This window comes from Triturus cristatus, chromosome 8 (genome assembly GCF_964204655.1).
Source record: "Triturus cristatus chromosome 8, aTriCri1.1, whole genome shotgun sequence".
NCBI classification, from domain to species: domain Eukaryota; kingdom Metazoa; phylum Chordata; class Amphibia; order Caudata; family Salamandridae; genus Triturus; species Triturus cristatus.
The window spans coordinates 367,443,514-367,470,305 of record NC_140591.1 but is presented as its reverse complement, the minus strand read 5'-3'; the positions used below and the strand labels follow the sequence as shown (position 1 = coordinate 367,470,305).

Below are 26,792 nucleotides of genomic sequence, written 5' to 3'. Positions count from 1 at the left end.
GGCCTTCCACTTCACAGCAACACAATTCACGTTGTTTAGTAACTTTTGATCCGTTTGAGCTACAATTCTTTTTTTGTTAAAACCATCAGATTATGCGGGAGATGTATTATGTGGAAAAATACGGCAGAGCTATAATTATGTGGAAAACATCTGCAAACTAGGATATTTTACCATTCATGTTTGAACATCTAATGCTGGCCTCGTGCATGCTGCGTGAAGCACATAAAAAAAACATAGGACTACAACTTTGCTTTGCTCGAGTGTCACTGAATGACGTAGTCAACAGTGCCCCCAGCACAGAAAACACTGACAGTGAGGTACAAGTGGTAATAAAATGTAACTATTATGCACACACTGCCTCAGAAAACTAAAATGCATTATGCCAGAACGTATCAACTTATTATGTTCCATGTCTTGTTTACCAGCTGCTATAAGATGTGTACTGCAGTAAGACATCTAGGGGGTTGACTTGGCCATTCAAGAAGGCCCAACTTTATGAGAAGGTGCAGGAATGGGCAGCAGAGCTCAATAGTTAGAACAGTGGTCTTTAAACCAGGGATTACTGGTATCTAACAGTTTTTTTTGTCCCTGAACTTAGTTATGGAACAATGTAAAATTGCGCAGTTCCCATTCTGTTGATGCCAGTGCAAAATGATCATTATTTTCTAGCAAATTCATGCTAACTTTTATTTAACATTCCCTTCTTTATTTGAAAGATTTCTCAGATCGTGCAGTTGCAGACACTCACCAGAAACCGGATGAGGGTGTTTCTGTTCTCAAACCAGAAAGACAGGTCATCATCAAACCACGGCACTGCAAGGCCATAGAGGGATCAGGTTTACTGCTAGATCGGAGGCAAATCAGTGTCACTGCATAGGCCGCAAAGCACAGTTGTTACAGAATCTCGGAAGTAGGGGTGCTTCCTAAATCTCTTCCGCCTGCCACATAAATTGCTGCTTACCCAGAAGCTTTGCAGTATTCGACTTTCTTCAATCCAACGTCAAGTTTTAAAGAGGTAAAGAGCCTCAGCCAGGTTCTGAGACTATTAAATCTATTCCCTCACATTTATTGGGACCTGCTCATTGATACAAACAATGTAGCATTTAATTCCCCCATTATTCCATTGCATAAATGCATGTAAAAATATTTTTCAAGTAAATGCCTTAAGTGTGGGCTGACACATTTTAATTTACACCATAGTTTTCATTGTCAAACGGCTAATATTCAATATAGTGTTTACCGTGGGATTAAAAAATGACATGGACTCTTTCTTAAATTGTCTTGTGGAAAATCCCAATTTGTACCGACAGCCAGCATTTAAAATAAATCATGAGTTATGGTACAGTGCCTATTTTAAAATGTATGTATTTACACAATTATTTATGCAGATGCTTCAGTGGCTGCAGAAGAAAAATGCTCCAGCCACATCTCGCGAAACACGCAAGTCCCCAGGCTCCAGTTCGGAAGGACCAATGGCAAATGCAAATCAGGGTTTTGAAAGGCAAACAAGTGAAAGTGGCAGGATGCCCGAAAAGAGGAGAAGAGTCGATTCTGAAGACGAAGTAATGTTAGATGGCTGTGGCACTAAAGACAGTCACATACTCCTCCAAGGAAATGTGGTGGAGAGTGTGGATCAAATTGATCACCCAGCCTGCTGGTCTTCGGAACAACTTGAAATCAAACGTACAGAGTATCCATGGCTCTAATTTTCCAAAGACAAGCTTGGATGTAAAGTGTGCAGGAAGGTAAATCTTAAAACAGAAACAAGTCAAGGTGTGCATCTTTCCATGGAATGGGTAGATTGCTTGGTCATCCCATATGGCCCTTCTAAAGACAAGCAGTTAATTTCTCTGCGGAAAAAAATATTTCGTCATAAGAATAGCTCCTGTCATCTTAAGGCACTAGCTATTTTAGAACAGAGGGCCTGTGAAAGTATTCCACAGTACAATTTGAAAATGCAAATGAAAGTACAGGAAGAGACATGCCGTGTATTCAGAACTGCATACAAAATAGGCAAACATGAGCGCCCTTTTTCTGATATGCTGTTAGATATTGATGTTCAAAAGATGAATGGTGCAGACTTGGGCAGAGTCTTGCATTCAGATCACAGCTGCGCTGACATAATAGACCATATTGCTGCTACAATGAGGTCAAGGCTGATTTATTGTATCTTGCAGAATGAATCAAAAATACGCCTCATGATAGATGAATCTACCACAGTTAGTAAATTGACCACCTTAATTATCTGTGTAAGAGCATGTATTGATAAACACAATGAGCCACTGACCTTTTTCTTAGACCTTGTTGAGTTGCCAAGCACAGCAGCAGATATAATCTTAGATACCTTACTTGCATGCTTAGAGAGACACGGTTTTACTGATGAGTATTTAAAAAGTCATTTGGTTCAGCTTGTAACAGATGATGCTTCCAATATGATAGGTAGGAAATCCGGCGTGGCAACTCTTCTGAAACTGAAATATCCACAGTTGAGTGTATGGCACTGTGCTAACTACAAGCTGGAGCTTGCTGTGGGTGATGTTTGTAAAGAAGTCGCAGGCATTAATCAGCTGAAAGTTTTTTTTGATAAACTATATACCACCTACCATGCCTCTCCGAAAAATCAGAGAGAGCTTGGGGAATGTGCTCTGGAGGTAGAAGTAAGACTTCTGGCAATTGGAAAGGTGCTAGATGTACGTTGGGTGTCCTCAAGTGAAAGATATGTGAGAGCTGTTTGGAATAACTACAAAGCACTTAGTAAACATTTCATGGAATCTTCCAAAGACTCAACGAGGAGTGACATTGAGCAGAGGAAATATGCTGGTTTAAACTGTTTATTAACCTCCCTGGTGTTTGGTGAAAATATGGGCATTTTATATGATGCTCTCACAGAATTGAGTGGCCTATCCAGAAGACTGCAGCGGCGTGATATGACCATATATGAGGCCGATCGTTCAATACAGATGCAGATTTTAGTGTTTGAATCAATGGCTGATGCACCTGGGCCCTTTGTTTGCTACAACTGCATTAGATGCTGCTGAACGGATGCAGTTTGCTGGTGTAGGACTGCAACAGAACAAAGGCTGTGTTAGCATCAATAGGGCACAGTTCTTTAGGAGCTTAGCAAATAACCTGCGAAAAAGGATGACAATGTCTAATGCATCAAATGTTTCTAGATGCACAACCACAAACAATGATGAAATAGAATACAAAGAGTTAGTACATAGAATGAAACTCCTACAACCAGTTTATTGGCCAGATCCAGTAGACATCTTATACGGTGAGGGAGAATTACAAAGCCTTTGTAGCAGGTTGCATGTATTTGATACCAGGCAGTACATCCTTGGTTTCAGAGAGTACAAACAAAATAAAAATTGCATCCCTGGAAGCCTGAAACCATTAATGCACATTATAAACACCTTTTGTACCTCAACTGCTGAATGTGAACGGGGCTTTAGTGTAATGAATGATGTGCTCACACCACTGCGCAACAGAATATCAATCAATCGTCTGTCTTCTATAATGTTCATAAATATCGTGGGGCCACCTGTCATTAAACCTGAATTTTATGTTCAGAAATGGTTAGAAAAAGGGAGGAGAAGTGCAGATGAAAGAAACTGCATGGCTCGGAGAAAAATGGCTTATGATTCCACTTATAAGCGTATTTGGAATATTCTGTGATTGGAAATATGTCCCACATTGTAAATGAATTAAATATAAACAACTTATATATTAAACCTCAAATAAACATGTTTATTGATTCTTTTAATTAAATAACGTTATAAGCTGTAACTGGTCAGTGAAATGCCAAACGTTCAAAAATTGGTATGTTTTGCTATTTCTAGCCACACCCCCGACTCCGCCCACTAATCCAATCCTTGGGTTATTCCCGCCCCCTGAGTCTCCGCCCACAGTTCCCCTACTTTTTTTCCCCCACTTCGACCACTGTATAGAGCGCACCTTGTTCCAACGGTGCATGTACTAGCGATATGCCATCTTTATTGACCAGCAGGTATAGATTTGTTTGCGTAACAACAAAAAGAGGTAGGGTTTTTTTACAGCTTTCAAAATTACTCGATGGGAAATTCAAAAGAATTACATCATATATGACGCGCCCCAAATTAATAGTAAGTAATTGCAACCTTTGACCCTAAATGATATCTTAGAAATTACAGGAGCAGGGAGATACTTTCGACCGCCAAAGGGCTGTGACAACACTAAAGCATTTCTTGCCAGCAAACGCGAATGCATACCTGTAAACTCCTCCTCGTTTGGCCGGTTCGACCCCTATGGACTCTTATTCTCTACCCTGAGTAAAAAGCACATGCCTCAGCAGACTTCGGAGCCCCTGCACTTTAATTTGAAATGGAGAGTACCTGCCCTTGTCAGCACTGCTGCAATATACTTAATGGGAGCGTAGCGACTCTTCTCAGGAGCAAACAGGTACTCTAAATAGTGAGTACCTGCACTTTTAAGTTTTCATTTAAACTGTTTTCAAACCTATACCGCCAGAAAAAAACTTCCTTCTCTCCTCACTTTGAGAACATTCGCCCTCTTTAACACCATTTTAACTTCAGTTGAAATCAGCAAGCTTACCGGTACTGCAAATATCGGTATTATAGTCCCTGACCACGAAGGCATAGGGAGCAATGCATGATTAGACGGAATTTAATGTCACAAGGATCGTCTGCTCCTGCGTCATTCCCTACGAATAATTCAGTTAATCAAGAGCTCCCAACTTGACGCGACACACAGAATGAGAACCACGCGGACTGTACTCACGTCGTCACGTCGTGTCATCAGCTGACTCCCTGCCCCGAGCCTCGGCGTACCTCCTGATCCGAGGATCTTTGCCACGCCCTCCCGCTCCTGTCACCCCTGTGCACTCCTCTCTGTGTGGCGCAGGGGCGCGTGGACTACCTGACTTCGCACTTTACTCCCTGTCTTTCTGGTCCCTCTACGAATGCGGTGAGTGTCTTTTCTTACGAGAACGGTTGCCCCACTTCGGGGATAGATTTGCCGGTTTGGAAATTATACTACGCACAGTGTGAAGGGCGACCAAGTGTTAACCCTTTACGCCATTGTAACATAACATCACATTGAAATGTATTGGACGTGAAAAGTATGCACAACCCTACTTGGGGAGCCTTATTACTAGGGTGTGGAGTGCGGTGCGCAGTTTTAAGCTGGGGGTACGGTGTGAACAGTTCCACGGGATGAATGTGGCTTTCCACTCCTAAATGAAAAGTGCTTTTTGAGGAGCAGTAGGGGATCCCCCGTGACATTATTTTAGATCCTCAAACGTCTTTTAGTGGTCGTGTTCCAACTCAGGTTCGTGGGGGACAGGAGAAACCTATTCATCGAGCAAGTGCACTTGTTGCGTAGATGAAGTACATTAGTGTGGAACGTAGGATTGGTTGACTGTCATTTCATATGTAAATAATTGGAACGTGCATTGCATAGCTACCAACCAGCTCCCTGTCATTTTTCTCACCATTAGACAATTCTCAGTTTTTAGTGAACATCTTGTTCTGTTATGTACGTAAACAGCTTGATGTCATTGCTGCTACTAATTATAGGGTCTGCCCCTGCCCAGGAGCATGCTGATGAATTACGTCACACGGGATATGCGATCAAGCATTCCTTTATTCTTCAGCATAAACTCTCACGCTGCACATTACATCATACTTCCTATTAGCCACTCCCCAACACCTCCATGCATATTACGTATTTCCTTTTGAGAGTCTGCCGAGAACAACGAGGGTCTTAGTGCACATGATATCAATATGCTATATCTCCCTCGTTGTGGGAGCGCCACCCTGATCACGCAACGATGACTGGCTCAGGTGCTTGAGCCGGACCTGCTGGGTGGGTCCTCTCATGCGTGGTTTCAGGACTCAACAGGTGTTGCGGTAAGTCTTTAAAATGTGATGTGTTCCAAGTGATCATATGTCCCTTGCACGCAACTACCTGTAAAGGATCAGCGGCAGGAGTGTCTGTTTTCCGTCTTCGTCTCTGCTTAACCAGTGCCCAGTCTCCTTTGTCAAAGACTGTCTGCTCATCATGTCAACTTTGATCGGCATACATTTTCCTTTTCCCAGTTTTGTCGGTATCTCAAACCTTTTCAGTGTTCACTGATCCATTCAGGATCCATTGAGGTAGTTTTGTTCTGATGCCTCTTCCAAATAGCAAGGTGGCTGGACTCTCACAAGTCGTGGAGTGAAGAGTTGATCAATAGGCTCGGAGGGAGTGGCTCATGGCTAGGTTCAGATCAAGTCCCTCCATGGATGCTCATTAAATGGCCCTTTTAAGGGAGCTCGTTAATCGTTCAACTACACCATTAGCTTGGGGCCGGAGGGGTGCACTCTTTTGGTGTTTGATGTTGAGTCGGACAACAAATTATTTGAACTCATTGCAGTAAAAGGGTGGACCATTATGAGATTTGAGGCTTTGGGGGATTCCCCATGTTGCAAAGCCATTCTAGGACTTTGTCATGAGATGTCGAAGATAGGTCTTCCACAAAAGGAATACGTGAATATTCATCTATGACTGAGCAAACACAAGGAGATGATGGACGGAGTGCTGAAACTTTTCAGACACTTACCTCCAGTCACAGATCTGGGTGGAATCCATCATCGTTCTTTAGCTCACTTCGCCACCCCAGTTCAGACACAGCTATATGCAAATCAGTCTTGACCCTGTGCCTCAGTTGGCAGGGTATGCCCTGACGTGGGTCCCTTGCTCACTTTGCCACTGGGTTCAGGCTAGCCTGGCTGATGAGGGGTGTTACCTCGAAACCGGTCCCAGGATGCTTGTTTCCAGGTCAGGGTAGAACTGGCTTAGCAGTTCAGGTTTGACTGTTCCGATGATGGATTCAACCCAGATCTGTGACTGGGGTGAGTGTCTGAAAAGTTTCAGCGCTCCGTCCATCATCACCGTGTTTTTACTCTATTCATCTATGACCACCATGAGGTGGTATCCATTTTCTAAAGGCCCAAAAAAAGTCAACTGCAACCCTCTACCAAGCATAGGCAGGAAGTCCAGAAATTGTCATTGGGTACTGCGTCACTTTGAGGGACAAACAATTGCAAACGAGGCACACCTTCAGCCCTTCTCAACTCGCTCATCTAAACAAGGGAACCACACTATTGTTTTAACCCCTTCCCTGCTCATGACGGAACCACTCCGTCATGAGCCACGGTTGCGCTGTGCTCATGACGGAGTGGTTCCGTCATGCTGCGGGCGTTGGCCGCCGCTCCGCCCACGCGGCGCTAATTCCCCGCCTGTGCGGGCGATTAGCGCAGTGGGCGGAGACATGACGGAACCACTCCGTCATGAGCACAGCTCAACTGTGGCTCGTGACGGAGCGGTTCCGTCACAAGCACAGCGCCACCGCGCTGCCCCCAAACTCCCCCCCCCCCCCCCAGCGCCGCGGCGGAATTCCTGCCGTGGCGAAGGGGTTAAGGCCCTTTTGCTGGCTACGATATCATGGTGTTCTTGGTCAGCCAGCTAGATGATCCGCAGTCTTAGGCTTCCGGTTATGCCGTTTCTCGAGCCTCGCAGTATTACTCCTTCTTGAGTGAGTGCTAAGTCAACCTGTACATTTTCGAACTTTTGGAATTCAACATCATTGGCAGGGGGCTGGGGTGCTGGATCTCACAAAAAAGTTGAGATGTGCTTCAGCTGTCCTCCAGGTCGAACTGTGACCAGATAGTGGCACTCGGGGAAAAGTAATCTGCTGGGTTTTGATCCTTCCCTGGTTTCTGCACGATCTCATAGTCTTACTCTTCTAGTCCTAACACCTACCTCTCGATGTGAGGGGCATGTTAACCTTCAGGTTTCCAACAATTGTAAGCACTGCATGGTGATACAGGATGACAGTGAATTGTTTCCCGTAGAGGAATGCCTAAAAATGTCCACACCACAGCCAGACTCTCCTTCACCAGCTGAGAGTAGACACGTTCTGTTTCAGACAGACTGCGACTGGCATAGGCCATGTTGTGTCTCTGAGCACTCAGATGGCTATTGTGTTGAGCAAGGATTGCCGTTAGTCCTACCAGGCTTGCATCAACTGTTATTTCAGTATGTAACTTAGTGTCAAAGTAGGCCATTTCAGTTGCATTCTCAAATGCATGTTTAATGTCTTTGAAACTGGTCGCATTCCAGAGACCACTGAATTGGTACATTACTTTTTGTCAAGTCTATCAATGGGGCACTCACTGAAGCAGAGTTGCAAATGTATTTTGAGAAATAACCAGCCATTCCTAGAAAGGATCGGAGCATGATAACATCCAGTGGGTGCAGGGGGGGCACAAGTGAATGACAGTGCTTGCATCTTGTCTGAGTCTGAAGTCCCCCATCGGAGAATATGTGCCCAAAAAATGTGAGTTTGGTTTTGTGAAAGTCACACTTTGCGCTGTTCAGAGTGAGACTTGCATCAGGGCTTTGTCGTGTTCTTTCTGTGTTCTCCCAAAAATCAGTATGTCATCACTGGAATTGAAAGCATGTGAAATAGGTTGGATTACTCGGCGAATAACATCTTTAAATATCTCCGTAGCTAAAGATACTCCAAAACTCAGTCTTTTACCTCTGAACAAACCAACATGAGTCGAAAAAGTAGTAATGTATCTGCAGTTCTCCTCCAACTGGAGTTGATGGTATCCTTTATTCAGGTCAAAATGAGAAAAGCTTTAGCTCCGTTGAATTGCATGATCATGTCAGCTGTTGTGGACCAGGGTGTCTTTCCCTGTCAATTGCTTTGTGTGCCTAACACATATCAACGCAAATGCGCACCCCTCCGCTACTATCCTTTTTTGGTGGTACTATGGGCAAAACCAATTGCATGAGGCCTATTGAGCATCCGATGATGTCATGTTTTTAAGAGTGCTTCCAACTCTTTCCCTACAGCTTCTTGCAGATGGAAAGCAACTTTACGGTGCTGCTGAGCAACAGGGTGAATGTCTTCATTGATATGAAGCTATACTTTCATTTTCTTGAGTTTTCTCAGACCATGGAAGAACGACGGAAATCGGTTTGTGATGTCAGACTGAAAACACAGGTTGTAGTTGATTGGTGGACCACATAGGTTGTAGTTGAGTGGTGTCAACCCCATGTCAGTAGCAGTGTCAAAACTGAGCAAACAGGTACTCAACAAAGTCCCTTGTAGAACATAAATGGTGGCTTGCACCAATGTCTTTTTGTGTCGCATTGTTGCTGTGAATGACTTTTGGCTTTGCAGTGGTGCAGAAGTGGCCCAGGTATATACCTTTGTACCTGACAGAATGAGGCGAGGCACAGGGAATAGGCTGTAAAACCTTTCCACTGGCATGGTATATATCAACGCACCACTGCCTCTCATGAAATTTAATTGGGTGCTTGTTCATTTTCAATGTTTTTTTGGGACAGTGTCCAAATGAAGTTTGTCGCCTTGTATGGTTAGCTTTCTTTGAACTGTGATCTTCTTTACATGCAGCTGACCCCACATGTGCACGCCATTCTTTGGTAGATATAATCAGCGCACACCCATCTTCTTCATTGGTACTTGACAGTGACCATAACCTTTGTATGATGAGCTTGACGATGATTGATTTGGCCTGGTTTCTTTTTGTCATGCTGATGCTGTTTTTTGGTTTAATGGGCGTGGCGTGAATGCTTCTGGAACATTCTTGCATCCATTTTTTCTTGCGGTTGTGACACACTTGATTTTTCTTCAGCTCGGCACACAGTTATGAAAGGCTTCTCTTTCCCACAACCTTTGCAAACTTATTTAATGGCTGAACATTTATCTTCATGGGGAAACAAAAATCCACATCAGAATCATAGTTCTGTTTTCCTTGAAGACGTCGACTTGCGTGTATTCTTGTTCATGCTTGTGCGTGCTTTTCATGGTCCATGCCGAATCACTGTGTGCTGTTCCTGCTTCCTTGTTGGCATCTTCTTAATCAGCCCGTTCTTCTTCTCTCGTAGCCAACAGCATTTTCTCTAGACTGGGTATTTCGCTTAGCATGCGCCTTCTAAACGAATCTGAAAGGCAGCCATCAATGACTTAGGCGCATGGCTTCTTCGGCGGTGAAGTCACAACTTGCAGTGTTTAATGAGTGTGTCAAGTCTTTCAATAAACCTGTGCATTGTTTCACCAACCTGTTGTCATGCTTAGCTGAAGATATACCTTTCATAGTAGACATTAGGCATTCGATTGAACTTGGCCTCCAACACTTCTTTTACCTTTGGTACAATTTTACATAAATCTATGAGACATCTTTCACTCCATCACTTGCAAAGGTTAAAAAAATTCAATGATCTGCTTGTCATCTTCTTTCTCTAATGCATCTATGAAGCCCACCTGGCACCAATGTTCTGCTTCCTAGAAGTGTTGAAAGGCGGTGGTGCTGCAGGAACATGGCTGCATTGTATTTTGCTCTCCCTTCTGCCCCACTGTGTCAGCACAAGCCGTTCAGGCGATCGCAATGCAGGCCGGCTCCGCAACTCCTGCAGGCTGAAGTTGCCTTTGAAGCATGTGTCGCAGTATGCTTCAATGTCCTTGATGGTAAGTCCTCTGTTTCTCAGACCTTGCTGACGTGATCGTTATTTCTGGCTTCATCTGATTAGTTGCTCTGTATTTGGACGCGGCGCTGCATATGTCGACCACCTCATAAGCGAGGTTGACAGGCGTTTTGAATATGCTCCTCTGTAGGGCCTTCAATTTCTTCTGTGGGCGTGTATGGGCTGGAGCATGGCTTTGACTCCGCATAAATCAGTAGTAGATCCGTATGCATCAATTCTGAGCACATGTGACATGCACAAGCAGTTTGCAGTACTTGCAAACTCTCAGGGAGAGCAGTCTTGCCTTCTCGGGCACATATCCCCTACCCATCTCTAGTTATAGCGTCTTCCCCAGCCCATTAGCATGCAGATAAATTACACCACACTGGAGCTGCGATCAAGCATTACTTTATTCTTCAGCATACATTCACACACTGTGCATTGCATCATACTTCCCATTATCCAGACCTCCCCATAGGCTATATATTTTCTTTTCATACTCCACCCAGAACCACAAGGACCCTAGTGCGCATTACATCAATATGCTACAGTAACCACTTTAATTCCTATTTGATCATCTACCGCCGTCCGCATCTATGATCAGGCCTCGAAAAATCATACATGTGTTACTAGATCTCCCTAGCTTCTGGTGGACTCTGACCTGTCTCTTTCTAAGGTAACTGAAGACCACATGCTGAACTAAGGCTAGGATCTCACTGTCATTAAAGCAGGATTCTCAGACATGAATAGCAAGTCAGAACCTGTGCCATTGAATCTTAGCACGTGAAAACTGGCCGCAATCTTGCTTTGATTACAATTAACGGCACACATGTATTAAATTCAATCTTTAAAATGTAATTGTCTAACCAGTCAAAGGTGCTTTGAAGTCTATGATAAAGACTGAAAGGACGCCAGTACTTCCAGTCTGGTAACATGGACTCTATCTGTACCCGGACCCTTCTTGCATTAGCATCACGATGTGGGGAGACAGGAATGTTTCTAAGTGCGTATTTAAAAACTATCACTTTTAATACTTCTCAATGAAGTACTAAACTCTAATGTAGGTGAAATGCTTCCACATTTAAATAAGTACACTTTTTTAAATATACCTTGATTCAAACAGAAGCGTCACACAGAAAGTCCTGCAGTTGTGTTTGATTGGAGGATTCCAACTCCGGCTCTTCAGTCTTAGCCCATGCTGTGAACAGCCAACCTGAACCAACGGTGCTGAAACAAATTTCAAAGAGGTGAAGGGGGTGCCCTGCCATTAATGTTACATCACTGAAGTCCTAGGGAATTAGGAAAAAAAAAAAGTCACACAAAGACGAAGCATAGCAAAATGAGCCACACCCATTCAGAAGGAGAGTGGTAAGGGTGTGGTATGTAGCACATTGTTACACATATATTACTAAAGCATGATGTGGTAGTGTACTATCATATACAGAACCACATTTTCCATTATAATGTGTAGAACATTTCCCACTTGGCATGCAGTTTTACTGATAAAACTATACAGCATACACACAACAGCTGTCTGGAAATATTTATCATCTGCACATCACCAAGTAAGGTGTTCTAATTTGTTTGGTTCTATTAAAATGTTTGTTTCCGTCACCCTTAATAATTTCAAACCAAAAGTGTTCTCCTAACTGCTGATATATTTGAAATATCTGTACAGTTTATTTACAAGCTATTTATATGTTCTGTTAGGAAAACATCTGTCATCCTACAGCCTTTCATTTCCCACTCCCAGCACTCCAGCATGATTGTCAGACAGTTCACTTTACAAAATACTCATTGCAGTCAGAAAAGGAAAAGTGCACACCAAACTCCAGGATAAAATAAGCAGCAATTTGTAAGAAGACATAAGCTGACATTTGACCTCTATCTTTGAATGCACAGCAAATGTGGCAAGATTTAAGGGAATCTTTATTGCTCATTCACATTAGGAACACCTGTTCTTTACCAGCTCAAGCTCCCTCATCACGAAGAGCTATCAGGCCCTAAAAGGAGCTTGCCCTCGCTAAACAAATAAAGAAGATTTCATAGTTAGATCTTAAAAAGATATAAAAGAAATGAAGTAGAAATAGCAGTTAAGATAATAGTAGCGGTTTACATTCAGAATAGAGAGTAAATATTAATCCAAAATGTCATTATATATATAATATAATATTATAATACACATTGTCTAAATATATACCATCTTACGAGCCGCCTTTCACTCCATTCATCCAATTTTCAATGGGTTGCCAGATTTTTGGACCACGCAATCTATAATGTTTACCTCTTGTTATATATATAGCCATCTCTTGATTAAATATAGCTAAAAGTCTGGCAAGCCACATTTGAAAGGATGGTGGTATCTGATCCTTCCAGCTAGCTGCTAATAATATCCTGAATACCGCCGATCCAATAAACAAGCACGGTTCTTCAAATTTATTCAGCCCTAATGAGCTATCACATCCTAAAATAAACAAAGCAGATGAGCTAGCAAAAGGATGACCAAACACCTCTTCCCAATATTTACCTATTCCATATTTTAGCTCTGCTAATTTATCGCAGTTATAGAACATGTGGCTTAGATTTGCAGGTCCAAGTCCACATCTAGGACAATGATCATCAAGTCTTTCCCCATGAAAACAGCTTAGCAGGAGTAAAATATAGGTTGAAAATGGTTTTATACGTTTGAGCTTTAAGGCTCGATGACATTAATATTTTAGCTGCTAGATATAGGCTCTTATCGATGTCCACGTTAGGATTGATGAGTCTGTGAGCCCAGGAAGATTCAGTATGCTCTAAATCATCAGATAGGTTACTTAAAAGCAGGTCATACATTTTTCCAATTTTAACAGATTTCATACAGAGAGTATCAAAGAGTGGAATTTTTTCTAATAAAATCTTAGGGTTTTTTTGATTTCAGAGCTATTTTAACCTGCATAAACTTAAAGATGTGTGTTTCAGGAATTCCAAACTTATTCTGAATCCTAGAAAAATTACAATCTAGCTCTTTCCCACAGAAATCCCCGGCTGTTTTTATACCTGCCCTTTCCCATTTTTTTGCCATATCATCATTTGCTAACAAGGGCAGTAGCGGGGTACCCCATAAGGGGGTATATCTGTTATATCTCGGGATTTTAAAAAACCTTAAGATCTTACACCAAACACACCGCGTATTTTTGATTACCTTAAATTTGATTTTTTTTAAATAACTGGGCTCTAGTTGGTTTAAGAGGCAATCTTGATATCTTTTCCCCAACAATAGTTCATAAATGGAAGGAATTTCTGGTGATATGTTCTCTGTAATTGGTGTTAAAATACTAAATAAGGGAATCATTTGTTGGAGAAAAGCCGCCCAGTGATAGAATACCATGTTGGGGAGTGCTAAGCCTCCTCTATGTTGAGGTAGCGTTAAAAATTTAAGTGACCTTCTAATTTTCCCATATTGCCACATATAAGAAGATAATAACGAATCTATAGTTTTTAGAGTAGTATCTTCAATTGCTAGAGGTATAGTACGGAATAGGTAAAGTAGCTTTGGTAATATATTCATTTTTAAGAAATTTCCCTTTCCAATAATAGATAAATGTAGGCTATTGACTCTCTTAAGATCTTTCTCGATATTCTTAATTAGCGGGTCGTAATTCAATCTATTAATTAATTCAACTTTTGATGTTAAGCATATCCCTAAGTATGTAGATTGTTCTACTCTCCGAGGATCCCCAAATACTGTATTATCAGTGCATATGATAATTGTTTTTTCCTTGTTAAGTGCATATCCAGAAAAAAGGCCAAATTGGTGGGTAATTATATCAATTTCTGTAATTGCCTCAGCGGGATTTGGTGTTAGTATAGCCACATCATCGGCATATGCTAGGACCTTTGTATCGTAGTCACCAATACTAATGGGTTTGATTTTTTTTTTTCTGTGAGTAGTCTAACAATTAGCGGGTTAATATAAAGGGCAAAGAGAATCGGGGAGCAAGGGCAGCCTTGTCTAGTTCCCCTAGATATATTGATGACCTTCGATTCTTTGCCCATTATCTGCAATTTCGCCTTTGGGTGATGATACATGGCTTTGATAGAATTTATAAAGTTAGACCCAAAATTATTTAGGGAGAGGACTCTCCATAAAAATTCCCAAGATACTCGATCAAACGCCTTTTCGGCATCAAGAAGGATCATCGACATATGGCCCCCCACACTGGACGTATAATCAAAAAGTGCAATGGCTCTACGGATATGATCCGCTGTGCCCTTTCCCGGAATAAACCCGTGTTGCCAGGGAGAGACCAAATGTTTGACGACCATTCCGAGCCGATTGGCTAAAATCTTGGCATAAAGTTTAGAATCTGAGTTAATTAAGGAGATAGGCCGATGCGATGCTGGATTCTCAGGGGGTTTATTCTTTTTTGGGAAAATAATTAAATCTGTTTCCTTCCAGGAATCTGGAGACTTACCGGTTCTTTGTATACCGGTAAATAAATCATACAGAAGAGGAATAATCCGAGGGCCTAGAACTTTATACATTTCTAGAGGAATTTTATCCGGGCCCGCTGCTTTCCCTGGAGCCAACCCAGCAAGAGCTTGTTGTATCTCAGCAATACTAATCTCCTTCTCCAGATCCTCCTTAGTTATTTCATCTAATATTCCGACTTGTGTGGTATTTCCAATAAAGTCGGTCAGAGCACTCATAGCTTCAGTGGCACTCTGAGAGATATCATCCATATACAGTCTCTGATAATACTGGCGAAACCCTTCTATTATTTCATCGGGGATCGGTATAGTTGCTGCCATTTATTTCAATAGATGTTATTGAATTATACGAGGTCTTCTGGCGAGTGCGTAGCGCTAGCTGTTTGCAGACTCTCAAACCATTTTCATATACACTACTGCGATGTGTTTTAAATATCTCTGCCGAGCGTTTAGTTAGCCAGCTATTTAACTCAGTTTTTATAACCAATATTGGATGAAGAATATGGGTTCCGTCCTCACCGTTAGTAGCTGCTATAACATGCTCTTCCTCGGCTTTGACTAAATCTTTTATTAATAGTAGATTCCTGGCCTCACGTTGTTTCTTTACCTTAGCCACATAGCTGATCGTTTCCCCTCTAAGAGTTGCCTTAAAACAATCCCATACTGTCTCCCTAGAGGCACTGTACCGGTTCATATAAAAAAATTCCTCTGTTCGTTTTTTAATAAACATTGTATAATCTTCGTCAACAAGAAGCTTTCTATCAAATGTCCATTTAGAATATAGCCTGGTAAAATTAGTTAAATCAATTATCAAAAGCAGAGGATTATGATCTGAAATGATCTTGGGGAGTTTCTTTATTTCTGCTTTAGTAGAAAGGTCGCGTGATGTAAAAAAATAATCTATTCTTACATATCTATTATGCGGATATGAATAATAGGTAAAACTGGGATCATGGCATTTCTTTAAATTCCAGATATCCACTAAATCATGGCTGGATCTGAGATGGCTAATAGCATAAAATACTTTAGGCTTTCGGCCTGAATAGTTATCTAGTAAATGTTTACCAAATAAAGGGCCTAGAGAGATATTTAAGTCTCCACAAAAGATTATTGATTTTGGCCACAAAGCAAGTTCAATCTCAAGGTTTTCAAACATTTGTGGCTCGTCTTTATTTGACCCATAAACTGAGCAAATAGTAATGCCAGATGTCAGTGTTACAATGGCCCACCTCCCCTGGGAATCGGTTAATTTTCGATTAGGTCTACCCAACGCAAATTTAGCCATAATAGCTACGCCCCGGGTGTTCGAGGTTTGTGTTGTGGAAGCGAGCAAATTATAGCCAGCAATTTTTAAAAGTTCGTTTTTCTCCCAAGGAATGTGGGTCTCTTGCAGGCAAACGATGTCAAAAGAGCCTTGTCTAATTAATTCACAAAAGCGAGCCCTCTTATTTTTATCATTTAGACCAGCCACGTTCCAAGAACATGTTAATCTCCCCATAAGCGTTTAGAGTAAGATCCCTCAAATCCCACAAAACCAGCTGCCACTTTAGGACAGATTGAATCAAGCTCTCTAGGTATGCATAGCAAGTAGCTTTTTGTAGACCTGCTGACGCATTCTTTTACAAATCTCATTGCATCTTACATTGTAGCACCCAAATCCCCAACATCATTGTAGGTCACTACGATTGTTACTATCTAGTTTGAAATCACTTGACTATATTATGTTAAAGTTTTCTAACCCACCGCTGACTTTAAAAACCATGCCATCCTATATATAATGACTATCCACCCCCCAAAAAAACCATTGAACAACACCCCATTACCACAAGGAAGTGTCCGCCTGGTGTCTTTCCTTGGGCAGGTGATCAATAACTCTGAACATCCTCTTTCACTCTCCTAAACTTAACGACTGTAATGACACCTTGATGACCTTACTCACAAACTAATCTTCCTTATGTGTTTTCAACACAACTACTCCATCACCGTCACCTCAGTCTAGGATCTCTTCCTCTATTCGTTCTTTGAAGACAGAAATTTGGGTGCTCCTGCCTAACTCGTGAAAATCAAAAGCCACTCAACACCTAGATTAATACAGACTCGCTATGAGTCAGTTGACTTCCACACTAAATGTTGCTAGATTTCCATACTTTCAGCATCTAATAACCTCCCTATCCTCTGGCACATTTCACCTTGCTTCCACAATCAACAGACCTCTCTCCCCACTTCACCACACACTCTGCCCTTATTGCAAGACCCAGATTTTGCAACTTGTTTCTCCTCCAGAATCACAAACACAACAACCCTAGACTCGCTGGGGTAGTCCAGTCCCCAGAGCTATACTCCGCACAAAAACCCTTTCCCATCAGTATTATCAAACTGCCGTATTCCGGACCTCTCCAGCTGAACTCCTCCATCAACCACCAACATCTACCATCCTCTACCAGACTTTCATTTTCCAACTCATCAATTCTGTAGCCCTCTTGTCATGAATGTAAAACATCCTAGCTATCGTGAAGGAAAGTTTCAATTCTATTAAGGACACGGAGGTGAGGATTTTGCATTTCTCTTTCCGTTTATTTACTCGGCACCTAGGAAAAACACATATTACTTGAACATGAATAGACAACGAGTCTTTAGAAAAACTTACAACATTATCAAACAATTTCAGTAGTCCGTTGATTCTCGGGGTTAGCACAATGCTCTTTTGGGTCCACCTCCTGGCACCACCAACTCCGCTTACTGTACTGGCACTGAGTGTTGGAGTGGCGCTGCGGGGGAAGGGCTTTTGGTATGGCAATAGGAAAGAGGAGACCTGGAAGAGAAGAGAATGCCTGTTATTCCTTGTACTTGTTCCTCTTAGTCTTCCAGCTAAATCGAGGGCCAAAGTATTAGACAGTTACAGTGATTTCCTGAAAATATGCTCCCCTCTTTCAAATCAGTAAGGATCAGGAGTTTTCTCATAGATCTATTCATACAGGAAGACCTTGACTAGTTATCACATTCCATTTCTTTAAGGGCATACTTGCATCAACATATTCGTAAACCATTATCACAGACCCATAGAGGTTGTTTCCAATTCTCTCTAGAGCTTGGAAGGCTAGGCTTTCTTCCTTTGGACTAAATGACAACTAGGAGTTTTCTTTCTGTGCAGTCCTTACAAGTCTTTGTTGTTCTCCAGCATTTTGTCATGTACAACTAAGATTGCACTCATCCTAGTCTTGGTAAATAAGTATTCTTTTGTTCATAAACATTAATGCCATTTGAGTTATAATTCAGTCTTTTTAATGTTCTCCTTTACCTTTTGGCTTTTCCCTGGAAAGTTGTGAAAGAAACAACTAAGTGCACTTTACTTTCAGTGGCTTTTCCTTCGTGGCCTTTGTGCAAATATTTCAAGGACATTTATAGCCTCCCAATTGCTCTTGCTGATAAATTAGTCTTTCATGTTACAAACTTGAACATAACAAGCTTTTGCCTGTTTTATCTTTAAACAAACATGAATCTCACTTTGCATTCCAAATTGCTGTGTGAAAGAGCTTCTATCTTTTCTAATTGGTCAATTATAACAAGGTCGGAATGGTATGTTTAAATAAACATGAATCTAAGCAAGCTTCCAAATCACTGTGTATGAAAACACTTCTTATTCTTCTGATTCTGTTAAAGAAAACAAAGGCAGAATATTGACGCAGGTGTACCTTTACAAGAAATGTTCACGTTTTTCCCTTGAATCTCAAGATGCTGCCACTGGAAGCACTTGCGCTGAACTGCTCCTATGCTCTCACCGGTCCTTCAAAAATACTGAGCAGTTGATCCTAGGAGGGGCCACCTTTTATTGAAGAAACCCATCCAAGATGGCTGCGTGCAGGAATCATGTGACATGTAGTCCCTTTCCTAATACTTGGTGATAGGGCCTCTGCAAGATGTCATATGGCGATGGCAAACGCACCACCACCTGTGTGACACAGCATGTGCTTTACCATAGCAGGTTCCAGGTGTCATGGGTTCAGACTGACAGCCTTTCTGTTTCCGCCATAACATGTGTTCTTGCAACCAGGTGTGTTGGCATCAAACATGTTTGCCCTCCCAGTAGCAATCCCTGGAAAGGCCAATCACAGTGCACAAATTGTCTTGTTTAGAACTTGTGGGAGACTAGAGTAAAGGGCTGGCTTGTCTGGCCCCCCTTCCTACAGACTCTTCCAAAAATATTTTGGCTAAGTACCCTGTGCATGAATTGTTGCGCTTTGTAAAGGGAGGAAAAAGTTGTCCTAAATGTAGTTAATTTCTTGATGAATGGGTCTCAAAAGGGATCACCATCTTTTCCATTATTGTGGTGGCCAGTTCCCCAAGTTTGGAGTCAATTTTCATCAGTACAGATTGCCTGCATCATGTGCACACCACATAGTTCATGTTGACCAAAAAGGAGACTGATTTTTGTGCCCATCCAGAGAGGATATTTGTGTAAATCAGATTGTGAGTTTCTATGGCCTCCTCAGCCATATCCAATATCTTATTGAAGGTCCCCAACACGTCCTGACAAGGTCCTCAATGAACGTTTTCAGGTTCTTTATACATTTTGTTACAAATGTTGCCATTTTATTGTCTTTTGAGGGGCGCAGGCCACTTTTCCTGCTAGGCATGGTGTCGGGCATTCCTCTTTGAGTCTTTCCCAAACCTCCTTAGCCATAGGTTTTTAGATGCGGCCGCCCACATATTGGGCTACCTTTTCCACCGGGATCCAATCTGTGGAACGCAAGTGATAGAGATCCTCAGGATCAAACATGCCTAAAGGCTCCTTGGACCCCTTTGCAGCATCTGTTCTCACCTTATCCATGCTGGGGTGTTCGGGGTTGCCTTCCAGTAGCCACGGTCTTCCTCTCCAGAGTCCCCTTCCTGGTTATCGGACTCTTCTCATCATCCAAATAATCTCAGAGTGGGGAGGGATTGAAAATTGTCCCAAGGACTATCGAGATCATCTCTGCACCTTTTTAGGAAGGCTTGTCTTAGGTGTCTGAAGGATGGCGTCTAAGCTTTGCCTTTACCCTTTTGGGCCCACTGTGTCCCGGGGGTGAGAGGGTCCCCACTCTTTCCCTATGGGGGGGTGGTGGTGGAGGGGGGTTATGTTAATTGTTTGTAGAGCACATGGCTGGCCCAGCAACAGAGCTTCTCAGCACTAAACTTAGTAAACCGGCATAATGCAACAAGCCATGTATTCCGTTTTTTCTGAAGCAAAGAGGACTCAGGTGTTTGTTAAATCATGATGCATGCTGTTACAAAGGACATGCACCAACACCCAGAAGGAGTGATCTCCCAATTTCTTTCTCTTGATTCGATGGACCACTGGTTGGTTGAGGTCTGCAGAGCGAAGTTCTCTGGTAGGAAGATAGGGCAACATAAGTTCTGAGCGAATGGGAGCTCCATAGGAGTGCATAATCTTGTGGGCAGTACTGAGAATTTTATACTGAATGCGCTTCTCAGTGGGCAGCCAGTGAAGCCTCTGCAGGAGTCAAGATCAGGAATAGAACTTGGGAACGCCAGATAGTAGTCAGGCCGCAGCATTCTGGACTCATTGCAGCCTCTTCAAAATTGATTTCTCAGAACCCATATACAGGGCATGACAGGATTGAATAATCGCCGGTAGAATGTGGGATTGGAAAAAAACGATGATAGGTTTGAGGCTTCTGAGGAGACCAAAACAAGAGCCTGCAAGAGTTCTCACTTGAGTCTCAAAAGAGATTGAATCATCAAGCGAAATATCTAGATTTTTTTAATGGATGATTTGGGTGATGGAGAAGGCCCCAAAGCCTCTGGCCACCAGTAATCGCACCGCATCTGGGTGTGCTTGCTAAACAAAAGGATCTTGTTTTTATCGGAGTTAAGTTTAGGACAGTTGTCGTCAATCGAGGTGGGCACTGCCAGCATACATTCCTTAAACTTAGCAGTGTCTTGAGAGGCATCAAAAGCGAAGGAGACAATAAGTTGAGTATCATCTGCATATGATTCTGTGGAGATCCCAAAGGACTTCACGATTTCAGCCAAGGGCCTGATATAAATGTTGAAAAGACTAGGGCTTAACGAGGAGCCCTGTGGGGTCCCATGCTCCAGTGGTCTCAGCGAGGATGAGAAGGGAGGAGAAATTACCTAAAAGGAGCGGTTACTCAGAAATGAGGAAAACTAGGATAGAGCCTTATCGGCAACACCTATATTGCAGAGGAGCTGAAGGAGCACCTTATGCAATACACTGTTGAAGGCGGCACTTGGGTCCAAAAGAATAAGGGCCGAAGATCTGCCCTCAACTACTACTCTTTGAAGGGGTTTTGTCACTGTAAACATAGACAATTCAGAATTATGATTGGATCTTAAACCATTTTGGAACATATCCAAAATGTGATTGCCCTCTAGAAACTCCATTAGGAGTTTGTTGATATGTTCTTCCACAACTTTACCTATGTAAGGGAGATAGGGCGATAATTTTCGGCTTTTGTAGGGTCAAGAGATACTTTTGCTCAACAGGGGTATCACCTTCGCCTGCTTTCATGCCTGTGGAACAATGGCCGAAGACAAGGAGAGCTTGCCGACCTCAAGAAATGTGAGGAAGATGGCCTCAGTGAGTTTAATAGCAAAGTCTGGTTTGAGGGGGTCATTTGGGGAGCCCAATTTCACTACAGAGTAGAGTGGAGAAAAAGGGCACATCAAAGAGGGCTAATTCATTCAATTCTGGCATAGGCTGTATTTCAGCTGATCAGTCAGGAAAAGCCTCAGTGTCTCTGAGGACCTTAGGCGGAAAATGGGAGTAGCTAGTATTGATCTTTTCAATGACAAAAGCGGCTATATTGTTGCAGTGTTCAGTTGAGACCTCAACTACCACTGTAGTGACAAGTTTCGTGAAGCTGTTTATAATGGAGAAACTGTTTTTGGAGGGATTTTTAGCTATTTAAGATCTTTTTGGAGAGGAACTCTGTTCGTGTTTTCCTTATTTCTTTTTGGTCTGCTTTATTTGCGCTCCTATACATTGGTACCTTACTGGGGGAACCTGTTTTGTTAATTCAGATGTGGAAAAATATTTAAACTGCCCACTGTGATGTGTGGGTGTTTAGAAGCTGCTACATGCGGAAGAATCTTTTCTAGCTACCAGTGTTGCACAAACCTGGTTCTGACGGAGCCAATGCTTGATAGACATCTCCCTCTAAATTGATATGGGCTTAATTAAGCAGAGAAGAAACTCTGCAGCTTCCTGAGCTGCATATTCATTGGAGCATGTTAAGACCAAGCCTTTGCGTGCTCTTGAACCATGAGTTTCCCTGCCCTGAAAGAAGCCGATACCACCGGGATGCACACCGGAAAGGGTATTTTGAGTAATGCAACCCCTAGTGATACTAGGTTGACACCACGGTCTGTGATCAGTGTGGCTCCTGTTCCCCCTCCCAGCGGAAACGACTCTGTGCTGATAGCACTTTTGTTTGTGACCACACCCTGAGGGTGAATCAATTTCTGAACGATGCATGACCGTAACAGCCACTTCACACATTTGACTGAAGCCGAGCTGCTGTCAGTAACCCACTGGCCGCGTGAGAAGCAAAGGGTGCTCGCTGCCTCTTGAAAATAAAAAAGGAGCACACACAATTTAACCAAGGCATGGGTTAACCCTCAGTGTACCCAAAGCTTATAACCATATCTCACATCAGATTAATTAATTCAAGTAATCCACAAATGGAAAGCACATATCTGGCTGCTATCAGCAAAGAATCCTATCCTCTTCGGTTCAGATTTAATACCGCTACAACGAGCACACCGACTTCGGTGTCTTTATTCCAATACACTAGGAAGCATCTAGCGGCTGCTCTACGCGGCACGCCGTGTGGCTGATGGCGTCCTCGCGTTACAACATAAATGCAGGGTGCCTGCGGCAGTATCTCCCTCTCACTAATTTTTTTGAAGAATTGAGCTCCGGGCGAGTCACGGTAAGCACTCTCCGTCCTGCTCTTTCATCTGCCCCGCTGGAGCTTTTACTGTAATTTGCTCTGTAGGCTGTATACGAGCACAGACTTTCATTCCGGCTCGCATTGTTTTTTCCAAACTATTTTCCCCGCCGTGAGCGGCTAATTCAGTGTGGCGGCCTTACTCTGTTTGCCACCTGTTTGAAGGGCACGCTGAGTACTCTTGTACCTTTCACTCCATTAGAACTTTTTGATGGGACCCCGTATGTCCATTTGGACCCTTTCTTTTCCCCTTGAGGCATTTATTTAATATTCCCCGTTCAGGCTACAGTCTTAGCGGTTCCTCTCTTTACGTTGTCTTACGATGTGTTCACATAGGCCCACATGTTGTTGGGGGGGTCCTACTGCATACATTGTGTATACTCCTCAGTTGGTGTTTAAATTCGATCTGATGTTTTTAGATTTTGGTACCTTGTCCTATGCACTCAAATCCCTCAGTATATTGGGGTTTTTTAAAAAAAATTCCTTCACATTCGTTCCCTTACATTTTTTATCCATATAGGCCAACGTTATTAGTGATTTATTTCACGAATCCTACCGATGGTTTATCCACGGCCAGCGATGCTGCTTTAATTTGTATCTCCAGAACGAGCTTGATTAAGTAAGTTGAATTTATTTCACTTTGAATTCGAGAATGTAGTTAATTTATTCTTCGGATCACCCCTTTATTGACACCTTATTGTTTTAGGTGTCTTTCACCCCCACCTCCTGTGGAGCCTTGCAGCCCCAGTGTCTTGGACGCCAAGCAAGTACCTATTAGGTTCCAACTTTTCAATACGGTAAATTTAAGGACTCATCCCTTCGAGTCCTAATATATTTTTTGCTTTAGGACACGATTTATTCTATTTTTAATATCATATTAATATCTCTCTAAGTGCCCCCCTCCCCCACCGCCACCAATGTCCTGATGAAGACCCCGTCAGTAAGGACTTAATCAACCTGCCTGGGTTTAGGAGTCGAAACGTCGACATACAACCTATACCAGTACCATCAATAGTGCAACTTGCACTGTGTTTGTTGAAATGTACATGGTTCTTTAAATGATTGTATATTTAATGAATGAATTTCTGTTTGATTATGTGGCATAGAATAGTATGCCCAACAATTGAATTGTGATATTGTCAAAACTTTATATGTCACTTGCCCTTTTTACCTCACTCATTCCACTTCCCTCCCTTTTCTGGGCACCCTCCTTTGTTGTACATTGTCTATCTACTGTGGATTTATTTCTTAAAGAAATGACAATTTTGCTAAGTGTGATTAAATAACACTCTGGCATCATTTTTTTGCTTATTATTTTTGATGTTGCTTTTGATACTGCTTTATAAGTATATATGATCTGGGACCTTCCCTCTATACTTCAAGAAACCCGCAGCTGAGCAATCTAACCCAGGAAATTATTGTAATGTAATGTAATGTAAAAAATTCTTGTAGAGCGCGACTTACACCGGATGGTTTCTTGGCGCTGTTCACTTACTTGGGAAGGGGCACAGAAGGGGAGGAAAAGAGTGCTTATGTATAGATGCTGCGGAAAAGGTGAGTTTTGAGGAGAGACCTAAAGTGAGGGTAAGAGGGAGAGAGTCTAAGTTCCAACGGAAGTGAGTTCCAAAAGGAGGGAGCCAGGAAAGAAAATCTGAGACCTCCGTGTTTTTTGCGCCTGAACCTAGGCGTCTGGAGGAGCGCATGGTGAGAGGATCGAAGGTGCCTAGAGGGAGCGTAGGGGTGCAAGAGAGAAGAAATGAAGGAAGGACCGATGCCGGCCAGAGATTTATGGGTCAAACAACCTAGTTTGAACTTGCAACGCTCCGATACAGAGAGCCAGTGAAGGGCTTTAAGCAGGGGGCGGACGTGGAGGTGTTTGGGTTGATGGTAGATCAGGCAGGCTGCCTGATTCTGTATCAGCTGTAGTCTTTTAATTTGATATTGTGGGATGCCTGCATACAGGGCATTGGCATAGTCAATCCGGGAGATGACTAATGCCAGCAGTGCCAGAGTAAGGACCTCGGTGGTCAGGAAGTGAGCTATTTTCCGGATCTTCCTAAGCTGGAAAAAGCAGGAGGACACAGTGGCACTGACCTGGTGCTTCATTGAGAGATCATGGGAGATGTAAACTCCCAGGCTTTCCACCTTGTCAGCAGGGCAAGGAGAGGGGCCGAGGGAAGGGGGCCAAAAAGTAGAGTTCCAGGGGTTGGATGGGCCTCCGACAAGAACAAGCTCCGTCTTGTCAGGATTAAGTTTAAGATGGTGAGCACCCATCCAATTACTGATGTGACAGAGGGTGGACTCAAAGTCTTGGATCGCTTTGTCCGAGGAATCAAGGTTGAAGACCAGCTGAATGTCATCTGCATAGTTAAATGCAGTGACCTTCCTTCCCCGGAGGGAGCGGATCAGGGGGGTGAGATACAAATTAAATAGGAGTGGTGACAAGGACGAACCCTGCGGAACGCCGCAAGTAAGCTTCATTTTATCAGACGAAAACTGGGAGAGTCGGACAGATTGGTGGCGGTTCGTCAGGAAGGAGCGAACCCAGCTGAGGGCCGTCCCACTGATGCCCGCCTCTTTGACACGGTCGACCAAGATGGTGTGGTCGACCGTGTCAAAGGCCGCCGATAGATCTAGGAGAATCAGAGCTTGACTAGTATTAGAGTCGGCGCCTCTACGGAGTTCCTCCATGACAGAGAGGATGACTGCCTCCGTCGAATGGGCAGGTCTAAACCCAGCTTGCTGGGAGTCTAGGAAGTTGGACTCTTCAATGAAAAACCTGAGGACGCTGGTCACATGTGTCTCAAGGACCTTACTCAGGTAAGGGAGAAGGGAGATGGGACGGAAGTTACCCATAACCGCGGGGTCGGCGTTAGGTTTTTTTAGTATGGCAACCACCTCGGCGTTCTTGAACTGGCTGGGAACCTCACCGAGCAGGAGAGAGTTGTTCAGGAGGGCCAGCGGAGGGGCGGGGCAAGCCGAGAAGGCAGCACGGAGAATCGCAGGAGGGCAGCAGTCCGTGGGGGAGCCAGATGAAACTTTATTAAGCAGGGAAAGAAAGTCTCCTTCTAGTATGGGGGGAAGCTGGGTCAGGGAATGGGGATTAGAGGAGGGAATAGCCTCTGTAAGGGACATCGCCGGCGATCCAGAGGAGATACTATTTTTAATTTTACTGATTTTGTCTGTAAAGAATTGATTGAGGGAGTCACATAGAGCCTGGGATGGGAGGGGTTTAAGGGTCACCCTGTCCGGATGTGAGAGCTCCTCCACAATGGCAAAAATTTCTTTAGATTTTTGCGCGGAGTTAAGAATTTTTGTGGAGAAGTAAGCAGTTTTGGCGACTGAGATTGCCTGTTTGTATTCTCCAGAAAGTTTTAAGAATTGTAGTTTTTCTGAGGGGTCGTAGTTTCTACGCCAGCGGCGCTCGGCTTGGCGGAGTCCCAGTTTTAAAGATTTAAGGCTATCCGAGAACCATCGATGTGCGTCATGAGGACGCTTAGTTCTAATTAGCTTGAGGGGGGCAACCTTGTCACTGGCGGACTCTAGCCATTTGACAAGTGCGGCTTCTTGGGAGTCTATGGAGCCGGGACTGAGCAGAACCGAAGATGTTAAGGAGGTAAGAAATAGATCGAGGTCTGCTTTATTCCAGTTGCGGGCCAGGAGGCTAGGGCCTCGGCTACGGGGGGGGGGGGCGGTGGAGGGACCAGGAGAGAAAAGGAGATTAAGGAGTGGTCCGACCAGTGGCAAGGTGAGATCGTAAGCGACTTAATTCCAAGATTGTAGGTCCACACTTGATCTAGGATGTGG

General features: G+C 43.2%; 1 protein-coding gene and 1 pseudogene across 4 annotated transcripts in view; both read left to right on the top strand.

Moving 5' to 3' along the window:
- The first annotated feature begins 1,565 nt into the window (after positions 1-1,565).
- LOC146802143 (E3 SUMO-protein ligase KIAA1586-like) lies at positions 1,566-3,678 on the top strand (annotated as a pseudogene).
- Positions 3,679-4,808: 1,130 nt separating this feature from the next.
- The window catches only part of SPART (spartin), a 304,345-nt gene continuing 282,361 nt past the window's right edge, over positions 4,809-26,792 (top strand). For 3 of the 4 annotated variants that reach the window (XM_085621716.1, XM_085621715.1, XM_085621717.1), the window contains exon 1: positions 4,834-4,965. The gene's annotated coding sequence lies outside the window, so the exon portion shown is untranslated. Of the gene's footprint in view, positions 4,966-26,792 lie in introns of all 4 variants that reach the window. The other variant, XM_085621718.1, reaches the window with a different exon arrangement.